At 41.5% G+C, this 12,837-nt stretch overlaps 1 protein-coding gene across 1 annotated transcript in view; it reads left to right on the top strand.

Annotated features, from left to right (window-relative positions):
- The window catches only part of LOC110914289, a 69,450-nt gene that overhangs the window by 2,854 nt on the left and 53,759 nt on the right, over nt 1-12,837 (top strand). The gene's annotated exons all lie outside the window — the stretch shown is intronic.

The following is a 12,837-nucleotide window of genomic DNA, read 5'->3' as shown; positions in this document are numbered from 1 at the left end:
TTCGGCATTTCAGTCGAATTCGTTCAGAAATTTTTATTCTCTCTCAATTTCTGATAGCTAAAGTAATTCCCGGGTATTATACCCCCTAATTAGCGAAGCTCTGCCTCGTTGTAAGTATTATAACCCCCGATTACGTATTAGATACGGCGTATCTAATACGCTGCCCGATTGATCTAGTGCTCCGTAACGCATGTCGAGGCTCTGCCTGACTCAGTCGTTGGAGTTCTGTCTTGGGGAGGGTATAACGAATGTAAATTTCGGTTATGCATTGTTTAAATCTGATAGATTATAACCTGGAAGCTACAGGAAATTACCTAAGATAGCAATGTGAGTAATCCTTCTTTTTGCAAATTGTTTTAAAAAGTCTCAATGTTTTAAATTATATTTCACAGTGATTGATTGAGGATTTGTAATTCTACAATTATCGTCGGTATGTTGGGGTTTTGTATAAAAAATTTGTTACTACACTGTGAGTAGTAACATGACCACAAGTTGGGTTGACAGTACCGTGGGTGGTAATTAAGGTAGAAATATAAACAAATGTAATTGCGAGATTGTCACACCCCCAAAATCCACCAGGCGGAGTATCACCGCTTGGAGGCGTGACATGACCAGGATCGAGCCACCAATCATATTGAACAACGTAATTAAGTAAATAAAACCAACCACAATATAATTGGTGACCTAAAGAAGGTAACCGACTCTAAGTTAACAGCGGAAGCGTAAAACGTAAGTCCAAAACATAAGTTTATAGTTCATAGGTTTAAAGACCAAAACATAAGTTCATAAAGTTCATTTATTAAGCACGGGACATAATAGTCCATATCCCACAACGACTTCCTCCTCGTGCAAGCTCCATAAGCATCTAGCGACCTGTAAGGCATGTAACAACGAGTCAACAACAAAGTTGAGTGAGTTCACGGTCGGTTGTTTAGTTTTAAGTTGTTTCCGAAAACATGGTTTGTCTTTCGTTGGCTTGATTGCCGTGGGGGTTACCCCATAGTTGAAAGTATGATTAACCAGTTCCTTCTTTATTACCCAAACCATATCCATGATCAGTGGGGGCTTCCCCATGTGAACCACTAGACCGTACCATATCGACTACTAACGAAAATAAGTTGTGCCCTACATCAGTGTCAATCATCACTGACAGTTTGCCATAGTCCATTAGTACACGCCCGTCCGACTGGCACGGTGTGAGGTTTGTTAAACCTAATAGCGCTATTAACTAATAACCCACTCGCCATTGGCCTCGGCGATTAAGTCGATATAAAATGAGGGACTTCATGATAGAGTTTTGTCTAGTAAGTTTTAAGGTTGTTGTCCTACCCAAGGAGGACGAACGTACGTATTCTACCCAAGGAGAATACGCAGGATTAATATTGGCATCCTACCAAAGGAGGATGGCCGTACATATCCTACCCAAGGAGGATATGCAGATTCCGTTTTAATTCTTTAACCCATTCCCAATCCACCGGGAATCCCATGCCTTAGAAAGTGGGTGAACTCACCTTTGGTTGCTCGGTTTGACTCTCAAATATAGCTAACAGTCAAGGTCGGTCAATCACGTCCTAATATGATTACCAGTTAGTCATTTAGTGGTTTCAAATAGAGCACAAAGTTCCTACACGTATCTACTACATAACATGCATTCACTTTAATAGTTCACGCTCATATAAACATTCCACCTATAGCTACTCAAGAACAAGCATACGATATTGCACAGCAATACTTTCATCGACATATAATATGTTAGATCATCCTCAGATAACATACGCGACATTTAGACACGCAAATTACTACTTATGTCATTTCAGCTTTAATATCCAAAAGCGGGCTGTTTTCGGGCATTTTAATAAAATAGTTAACTTACTCCAAAAATTCCCAACTTTTTATAGAAGGTGCTAAACGATCCAAATATTATTGTGTACAAATCTCGGGATCCAATGCATTACCAATATTTTATAAAAAATCATTTATCGGACTGCAATCAGATTCATCACTTTCTAACTGCAGTCCACGGAATAATTTATTAAAAATTCATTGTATGTCCGATTGATGAAATTCCAGTGGGAGAATTACTACGACATCAGTGTCCATATACAATGCAAATTTCATGACCTAATTCTACACAGATTTCAACTTATGACGAAAAACATAACACATATTTTCTGCAGTAAAAACGCAGCTTGAGCTGCTGTCCAAAAACAGACCTTTAAAAATAGTAAATGAAGTCCAAAAATTATGATTCCAGTGCCATTAGAACCGTATTTCGAAATAGCACGTTATAGACTCAAGAAAATCAGTTTTTCGTTAAATATTGACCTGTTTACAGCCAACTGAAGTTGGATGTAAATGTTCGGACAGAAGCTGTTTTCAGCTTATAGTGTTCTAACGCAAGTTCTATTTGTTCCGTTAACATGTTTAGTGATCAACAATGATATTTAACACCAACATCAACAAGCAATCATCAAGGCATCAACAACATAATCAAAACAACTTCATTCTAGCATTATTTCATCTTATTTCTTCATCTTTAAGTTTATGTTTCAAGACTTAAGATTTATGTCTTTTAGAGTTCATGAGATTTCATCATAAAACAATCTTTAACCACTACAAACATGAAGTAAACAAAGATTAAAGAGGCTTACTACTAGCTTTTAAGCTAGGGAAGGTCAAGCTTGAAAATGGAGAGGATAAAAGCAAACTAGAGAGGTCCTTGATGATCCGTGAGTTCCACCCTTCGTTATCCGCCTTGATACACCTTGAATGAGGCTTGGATTTAATGGACAAGAATCAAAGTGGTTGTGGTGTTAAGGGGATGTTTCGGCCAAGCTATGGAGGAGGGAGGGAAGAGGTGTTGTGTGTTGAAGGTGATGGTGAGATGTTGCTACTTATAACACCCTAACTCTAATAACCTTTGGGTTATATGTCTCCATAAGTACAATCAAGATCTAGCTAATTCCAAGGAGGGATCTAGTAAGATTAGAAGAAATCTTGTGTGTGGCGCCTAGCTTGGGGGCGGTTACAGGGGGGGGGTATAGGGGTAGCTTCCAACCATCTAGTTTGTTTAAGGTTAAATTCTAAGTATATAGTTAGTTAGGTTAGTCACTAGATATTTTAGTGGGGGTTATGGTGTACGGGAACCATAACTAGTTCAGAAAAATAAAAGCAATGCTTCTAGCATTATTTTGGTGTTTCGGGTAATGTCCGGTTGTTCGGTTAGATACCGGTTCGTTAAAGTGCTATGTTATTCCGTATAGTGTCTTATATATATATCTTTTTGTAACATTTTTAATTCTCAACACTTAGGAAAACATACAGGACCATTTAGTCAATTTTCTACACAAGACTAGTACGTTAACAAGCACATGTAAGTATGACACAGAAATCAGAAAGCAGTTAAGTAATTCAGTACAGTCTTCAAACACTTTAATTAACATTAATAAATTGTACGGATACATGAAATTTTTTTAAGGGTTGCCACATTCTCCCCCTGTTAAGAGAATTTCGTCCCGAAATTTAGCACGTGGTTACTGAGGAAGCTAGTTAAGTTGCGTTGGTTTCCTGGTTTTCCTGGGGTGTCACATCATCCCCCTGTTGGTTTGGAATTTCGTCCCGAAATTCTGCAGTAGCTTCAGTCTCAGTAGTGGTTGCACTTTTCTTAAACAGCTGGGGGTACTTGAGTTTCATTTGGTCTTCTCGTTCCCAGGTATACTCTGGGCCACGGTGGGAATTCCAACTAACTCGGACGAGAGGTATCCTGGTACGCTTGAGAATCTTAACATCTCGATCAGTAATCTCTATTGGTTCCTCGACGAATCGCAACTGGTCGTCGATTGTGAGCTCCTTTAAGGGAACTATGAGGGTCTCATCTGACAGACACTTCTTCAGATTCGACACATGTTAAACATTGTGAACTCCGCTGAGTTCTGCCGGTAGATTCAGCTTATAAGCGACTTTGCCAATTTTCTCAATGATTTTGAACAGTCCGACATAACGCGGATTGAGTTTGCCTCTTTTGCGAAAATGAACTACACCTTTCCAAGGTGAGACTTTGAGTAGCACCCGATCCCCAACCTGGAACTCGAGTGGCTTTCTTCGCTTATCAGCATAGCTTTTCTGACGGTCATGAGCTGCCGCCATTCGTTGTCGTATCTGAGCAATCTTCCCGGTTGTATCTACTACAAGTTCTGGGCCAGTGATTCGACTATCGCCAACCTCTGCCCAACAAAGAGGTGATCGACACTTCCGTCCGTACAATGCCTCAAACGGAGCGGCCTGCCGGCCTGGATGCTGGTGTGGTAACTGTTGTTATACGAAAACTCCACTAACGGGAGGTGTTTTTCCCAGCCATTACCAAAGTCGATTACGCATGCCCTAAGCATGTCTTCAAGGGTTTGGATGTTGCGTTCAGTGCCCATCCGTCTGTGGATGATATGCCATGCTCATGTCTAATCGGGAACCAAAGGACTTGTGCATAGCTCGCCACAATTCAGATGTAAATTGTGAGTCACGATCAGAAATGATGGAGGTTGGCACTCCATGCCTTGATACTACTTCCTTTAGGTAGACGTCTGCTAGAGTAGAAAACTTATCCGTTTCCTTGATAGCCAGAAAATGTGCAGACTTGGTCAGTCGATCCACGATCACCCAAATGGTATCATTTCCACGCTGAGATCTAGGCAGGCCAGTAACGAAATCCATGGAAATCTGCTCCCATTTCCATTTCGGGATCTCTGGTTGTTGGAGTGGGCCCGATGGTTTCTGGTATTCGGCCTTGACCCTAGCACAAGTCAAGCATTTACTAACGTAGGTTGCTATGTTGGCTTTCATTCCAGGCCACCAGTATGTAGTCTTGAGATCGTGGTACATCTTATCCGAACCAGGATGTACTGAATAACGAGACTTATATGCTTCATCCATCACAAGTTCGCGTAAGTTTCCGTAAAGTGGAACCCAGATGCGCCCTGTTACATAGTAGGCGTCGTCTTCCTTTTTGTTCTAGCCGCTGCCTCGATGCTCATAAGGACTCAACCCTGATGTTCTCTGCTTTCAACGCTTCAACCTGAGCATCTCGTATTTGAGTAGGAAGACTAGATTGGATGGTAAGTTGTAACGCACGTACACGCTTTGGTATAGTATCCTTTCGAATGAGGGCGTCGGCCGCAACATTGGCTTTGCCCGGATGATACTTGATCGCACATTCGTAATCATTCAAGAGTTCGACCCATCGGCATTTTCGCATGTTTAACTCCTTTTGCTTGAAGATATGCTCGAGACTCCTGTAATCGGTGTAAATGGTGCACTTGGTACCGTACAGGTAATGTCTCCATATCTTAAGCGCGAAAACAACTGCTCCCAATTCCAGGTCGTGTGTAGTGTAGTTCCTTTCGTGAACCTTAAGTTGGCGCGATGCGTAGGCAATAACCTTGTCACGTTGCATCAACACGCAACCAAGTCCTTGGATGGAAGCGTCGCAATAAACCACAAAATCATCTGTGCCTTCGGGCAAAGAGAGGATAGGTGCGCTACAAAGTCTCTCCTTTAAGTGTTGAAAAGCAGATTCCTGTGCATCACCCCAACGATAGGTGACACCCTTATGAGTTAACGAGGTGAGAGGTTGCGCAATCTTAGAGAAATCCTTGATAAACCTTCTGTAGTATCCTGCCAAACCCAAGAATTGGCGAATTTCTGTTGGTGTACGGGGTGCAGGCCAGTTCTTGATCGAGTCAACCTTAGATGGGTCCACATGAATTCCATCCTTGTTTACCACGTGGCCTAGAAAGTGGACTTCGCGAAGCCAGAAGTCACATTTCGAAAACTTGGCATACAACTGCTCTGTTCGAAGAAGTTCCAGAATAAGCCTCAGGTGTTGCTCGTGTTCCTCCTAACTCCTAGAATAGATCAGGATGTCGTCGATGAAGACTATGACAAATTTATCCAGGTAAGGTTTACACACTCGGTTCATAAGGTCCATGAAGACCACAGGTGTATTCGTCAATCCGAAAGGCATAACCAGAAATTCGTAGTGCCCATAACGAGTCCTAAATGCCGTTTTAGGGACATCCTCGTCTTGGACTCTCAGTTGATGGTAGCCTGACCTTAGGTCAATCTTGGAATAGAAACTCGGCCCTTGCAACTGGTCGAATAAGTCATCAATGCGTGGGAGAGGATAACGATTCTTCACGGTCACCTTGTTGAGTTCGCGGTAGTCAATACACATTCTGAAGGTACCGTCTTTCTTCTTTACGAATAACACTCGAGCTCCCCAAGGCGAAGAGCTAGGACGTATGAAACCCTTTTCCAAGAGTTCTTGCAGTTGCGTGGACAGTTCTTCAAGTTCCGATGGAGCTAGATGATAAGGTGCTCGAGCTATGGGCGCTGCTCCAGGAGCTAGCTCGATTTGAAACGCAACCTGACGATGAGGCGGAAGACCAGGTAATTCCTCAGGAAATACCTCAGGAAAATCACGTACAATAGGTATGTCTTCTATCTTCCTTTCTTCCTTCCGAGGATGTATCAGAAACGAGGGCTAGAATAGCAGTATGGCCCTTCCGCAAACACTTCTGGGCCTTAAGGAAAGAGATGATGCCCATAACAGCACCACTCTTGTCGCCACGAATTACGAGGGGTTCTTTACCAGAACGAGGGATGCGGACAATCTTTTCGTTGCAAAGAATTTCCGCTTGCTGATGAGATAACCAATCCATCCCAATAACAACGTCGAAACTACCCAGAACGATAGGAATAAGGTCGATTGAGAAGGTCTGACCAGCTAGGACGAGGTTACAGTCCTTAATTATGTGTGTGGCTTCCAGACTTTTACCGTTTGCCAGTTCTACCGTGTGTTTGGTGCTCAAAAGAGTTGGAGTGCGTTTAAGCATTTGGCTAACTTTTAAGGACACATAACTAGTATCGGCACCCGAATCAAATAAAACAGTAACAAAGAAGTCGTCCAGAAGAAACTTACCCATCACGACGTTGGGATCGTTCCTTGCATCACCCTGCCCAATCACGAAGGCACGACCTCGGGCGCTATTGCCATTATTATTTCCCCCGTTGTTGCCTCCATTGTTACCTCCATTGTTGTTCCCGTTTCCTTGGTTGTTGTCGTTCTGATTCTGGTTCAGCTGGGGACAGTTCCTTTTAAAGTGGCCTTCAATGCCACACTGAAAGCATCCTTAATTGCCCTGCTGTTGCTGCTGCCGGTGGTTCTGTGGAGCTTGTTGTTGTTGTTGGCGATTCTGATTCGCAGGACGTGGGCTCCTGCAATCCTTTGCTTCATGACCCAGCTTGTTACATCTCAGACAACGACCCTTGTAGCACCACCCGCTGTGATGCTTGTTGCACCGGTTGCATTTGGGGTAGTTCCCTCGGTATCCACCATGTCCTTGACTACCAGAAGGTTGCTGACCAGGACTCTGGTCATCAATCTTTCATTGCTTAGACTGAACTGAAGTAGAACCCTTGCCTGAATTTCCATCCCACGTGCGCTTGTTATCACTGGGAGCATCAGTAGTAGTAGCGCTAATACGCTTGGGCAGCCTGTTCTGCTCAACTGCCTGATCAGTGAGACGATGAGCCAACCGAATGACTTGCTGAATGGTGCCAAGATTAGCTGTTGTCACGTGGCTTTGAATTTATGGCACCAAACCCTTAAGGTACAGCTCGATACGCTTGATAGGAGGATCCGCCATAGTGGGACACAAGATAGCTAGTTCGTTCGACCTCTTTGTGTAAGCTTCGATCTCAGACCCCGTCATCTTCAAATAGAAAAATTCCACCTCTAGCTTGTGGATGTCGTCACGACTGTAATACTCTTCTTTGATCAACTCCTTGAAGTCATTCCAAGGGGTGGATTTAGCAACTGCCAGGCCTAGCAGTTGAACCTGTGCTTTCCACCAGGTTAATGCAGCACCTTCAAGCGTTCCAGTAGCAAATTTCACCCTACGATCTTCAGGGCATTCACACATCTCAAAAACAGACTCAAGCTTCTCGAACCAGTGAAGAAGACCTACAGCTTCTTCTGTGCCGCTGAAAGTACTAGGTCGGCAATCCATGAAGGTTTTGAATGTGCACGCATGAGGCTGTGCAGGTTGACCTGTGGCGCGGGAATAAAAGACAATGTTAAGCCCAAGGGTTGGTTTGCAAAGGTAGGATCTAAATGTCCTAAGATGGGTTGATATGGCAGGTTATACCTCCTGCAGGGACAGCTGCGACTGCCTCAGCAACTCATTCATTGATCAGAGCCGTCAACTGGGCTTGAGTTAGGTTGATACGTCCTCCGCGTCCGTTCATGATCTTCACAACGAAGCAACGTAAGTGAGAAAAGTGTCATGAAAGTGCGTATGTCACACCCCTTTCTGCGGCGGAAGCACGAGGTGTGATCATGAAAGGTTCTCATTGCATACGAAAGGTAAACATACTACATGCTCATGAAAATAACTTCAAATACCATAACTTGAAATCATAAGTTAGCGTTTACATCGCGAGTTAACATAAAACATTGTCTTAAAAGGTTTACACTTTATTTAAAGACAAACACAAGCGACATCCACGAGCATAAGTGAGACCACGCGCACATCCATCCTAGTTACCTGAAATACATGTGAGTTTTGGAAAAACGTCAACATAATGTTGGTGTGAATTCATGCCGTTTTGTTTTGCACTTTTGTATACTTTGTATGAAAACATATTTTGTGAATAAATCAAGTTTTCATAAAATCCAGTTTCATGTGTACACCACGTACTCATGTATGATTCAAATTCTTCTAGAGTACCCCACGTACTCAAGTATAATCCATGCTTTTCTTGAGTACCCCATGTACTCAAGTATTCATCAAGTTTTAGAATGGTATGAGTTTTTATGTAAATTAAGTATTCCTGTATGTATCAGGATTGTTAATGGGTTGCAAAGCCATTAACATGTGACACGACATAGGAAGTCACCAAACCTTAGGCATTTAATTGGTATATTCTGAGACACAAAAGCACTCCTCGATACTCGCCCTCATCGAGAGTGTGGCTGCCCGGCACCCGTTAGATCTAACCTTTTGTTCTGCGGTCTAGGTATATTGTTGATTAATGGTGCTTCTGTACCCTATTCGTGACACGATTCCTCGCATCATTTTTCATAGCGCATCCTACTTGGTACTCGTTTCTCACCAAGCGCGCTTCCCGTATTCTTATATCACATCACACTTGGTACTCGTTTCTCACCAAGTGTGTTTCTTGTATTCTTATATCACATCACACTTGGTACTCGTTTCTCACCAAGTGTGTTTCTTGTATTCTTATATCGCTACACACTTGGTACTCGTTCTCACCAAGTGTGCTTTTTATTATCATACCATTTGTTAAACATAAAAATATTTGTAACATGTATTTCACCCCCGAAGTTATAAAACTGAAAACAGTTAAGAGAAAAGGGGGAGCATGAACTCACAACTTTGCGTTCCTGTGCGTCGTAAACTTCACCGGGTTTGCTTATTTAACGTCGTAACCTATACGCGTTTTCTTAACGTTAGTCACTAGACTTGCGTCGCACAAGTTCAGTCACTCACTTTTGTATTCGTATTGTCGTGTTAAAAATATTTCATATTTTTTTTTAACTAAGTATCTTACTTATATTATTTTTCGCAAATTAATATAAGTATCTTGTGTTTTGCACTTTGCACCCGAATTATGTGTCTTGTATATTGTATGTGTATTTTCATGTTTATACTCCTCATGAGTATTTAGTGTATTTTTACGTCTTAATACGCTAGCACGTATAACACATACTATATACACTTAGCACAGAAGTTGGTGATAAAATAATATATATTTTTCTCTCAAACATATACATACTTATATCCATTTTTATTCTTGAAGAAATCCTCATTTCTTATCACCAAAAATTAGGGAAACCTTGGTAATACTCTTAAATACATTTTTAGGGAATAAGTTTCTCAAAAACTTATATTTTTCTAAGTATCAAAATTTATAAAAATTTTGGCAGAGTTTCCCCTAAAAATGGAGGTTTCCCATGTTTTCAAAACATGTGTTTATTTTCTTTTAAATCGTCAACAATCATCAACAATACTTATCAACAATAATCATCCACGAATATCACTAATTTCTCCATTTCATGAACTTGGTTATTTACTAAAATTGTGTAGTAACTTACTAGCACATTTAGTAAGTCTTGTTATCTTTAAAAAATAAGTTTAGTTTCTTAAAAACCTTATTTTCAAAGAATATAAAGTTTCACAACTTCTAGTCGGTTTTTACGAAAATTATTTCTTTGTTAAAACTTTTGTTACACAAGTGTCCATACACTTGTTTGTTCACAAAAATCACTTTTGTTTGTGTAAGATCCGGTTTAGAACATGTGGTTCCTTTTGACGCTTGGTCTTTTGAAAATACCACTTGTAGATACATAGATCGGCAAGTTTTAAACACTATTTTACAAGTAAAAATACTTTTACACAAGTTCATGTTTCTCGTGTGGTAGAGTTTCACCTTTTAACCCTTGTACCGTCCGAAACAAGCTTATGTCAAGATCTATGATCTTAACAAAGTCGGGTTAAACGGTGATCCGAGCTACCACAACGTAGATCGGGCCTAAATAATCCCACAAATCAAATACTACAACATTTACACATCATGTGAGCTTTTATCCATCATTTAAGTGTCTTTTAGTAGACTTTAATGTATCAAATTGCAAGATTCCAAGTTTTAACTGTTATCTATCATATTGACCACTCTAGATTAGTTCAAGAATGTGTTTTAAGTAACTCACCACTAGCTCGAGGCTAGGGAAGAATCTAGACGCGAATGTGGTGGATAAAAGCTAGAGAAAAAGGTCCTTCGTGCTCCGAGTGCACCAAGCCTCCTAATACGTGATCCTTGATGCTTGGGTATGCTTGGAATGGCTTGAACAAGGCTCGAAAAATTGATGGGTGATTAGGGATGTTTGGCCGTGAGCTTTCTAGAGGGAGAGAGGAGAGTTGTTTGGTGTTGTGAAGTGTGAAAGTTCATATGTGCCATCTCACGGTATTTATAGACATTCCATATGGCATATTCCTAGCATATTCCTGGCATATTCTTGGAATATTCCTAGCATATTCCTAGCATATTCCTGGAATATTCCTAGCATATTCCTGGAATATTCCTAGCATATTCCTGGCATATTCCTGGAATATTCCTAGCATATTCCTAGCATATTCCTGGAATATTCCTAGCATATTCCTGGCATATTCCTGGAATATTCCTAGCATATTCCTAGCATATTCTTGGTATATTCCTGGAATATTCCTAGCATATTCCTAGGTTTTCTGCGTTGTCTGCGTTTTGCAGTGTAAGCACTGTGTCGCGTAGGAACTCACGGTACGCGCTTAAACTTGAAAAATAACGTTTTTAAGCGTTTCAATTTATTTTTCAACACGAACCTGATTAAAATAAAATTTTAATCATAACAGAATATTTGTGGGATTAAACATTATCCGGGCGGCCACCAACGTTCGTTTCGCAGTTTTGTCGTAATTAGTTCTGCACTTAAAGTGTGTTTCGGGTGCCTTTTAGTGCGTGTTTTAGCTTTCGTAACGACCATAAATTAAACCCTGATATGTACTCTTGGGTTTTAATGTACCTTTGTCGTAGGACCTACACCTAGGCCTCAATTCTAATGTCTGACTGCTTTCTGCAGTTCCGTTGACACAGTGTGTCTTACCGGTGAGTTTACTAATATTTCTGACGCAACGCTCTCGTTTTTGCATAAAGCAATATTTTGTAGTATACAACGTGCATGAATTCACTTGCTTAGCTTCTAATCAGTCAATGTTGACATTTAAGCTCATAATTGCAGTCATTAAATAATAATTAAAATGTACGGAAGTTACCGGTTTTGTGCCAGTTGTCACAGTCTTCCCCCGTTAAAAGAATTTCGTCCCGAAATTCAGGTTGAACTAACTCTCGCAGGAGTCTTCTTGAATAGATGGGGATACTTTTCTTTGAACTGGTCTTCGCGTTCCCATGTATACTCGGGTCCGTGCTTAGAGCTCCAACGTACTTTGACAAGTTTCACACTGCTCCTCCTAGTCTTGTTGACTTTCCAGTCAGTAACCTCAACGGGTTGTTCTGTAAATCGGAGGGCTTCATCAATATGCACTTCATCCACCGGGATGATCACGTTTTCTTGTGTTGGACTCTTCTTCAGGTTGGATACATGAAACATATCATGTACTCCATTAAGTTCTTCCGGTAACTCCAACTTGTACGCCACGGTACCAATTCTTCTCAAGATTCTGAATGGTCCGATGTATCGTGGGTTCAGCTTTCCACGCTTTCCAAATCTGACTACGCCCTTCCAAGGTGAGACTTTTAACAACACTTTGTCTCCCACCTCGAATTCTACTGATTTTCTTTTCGGATCAGCGTAGCTCTTTTGTCGATCTCGAGCCGCCTTAATGCGTTCTCGGATCTGCGCAATCTTGTCGGTTGTCTCTTGAACAAGTTCAGGACCAACCATACGTTTATCTCCGGCATCTGCCCAACATAAGGGCGATCGGCATTGCGGCCATACAGAGCTTCGAACGGCGCGGCCTTTATGCTTGTATGGTAACTGTTATTGTAGGAAAACTCAACTAATGGTAGGTGAGTATCCCAGCTGCCGCCTAGATCCATGACACATGCGCGAAGCATATCTTCTAACGTTTGTATAGTCCGTTCGCTCTGGCCGTCTGTTTGCGGATGGAATGCCGTGCTTAGATCTAACTGAGATCCAAAGGCTTCCTGAAATGATTGCCAGATTCTTGAGACAAAGCGTCCATCTCTGTCTGAAATGATTGAGAT

This window comes from Helianthus annuus, chromosome 15 (assembly GCF_002127325.2).
Source record: "Helianthus annuus cultivar XRQ/B chromosome 15, HanXRQr2.0-SUNRISE, whole genome shotgun sequence".
In the NCBI taxonomy this organism is placed as follows: domain Eukaryota; kingdom Viridiplantae; phylum Streptophyta; class Magnoliopsida; order Asterales; family Asteraceae; genus Helianthus; species Helianthus annuus.
Note: the sequence above shows the minus strand (reverse complement) of the source record. Positions and strands in the feature narration are given on the sequence as shown.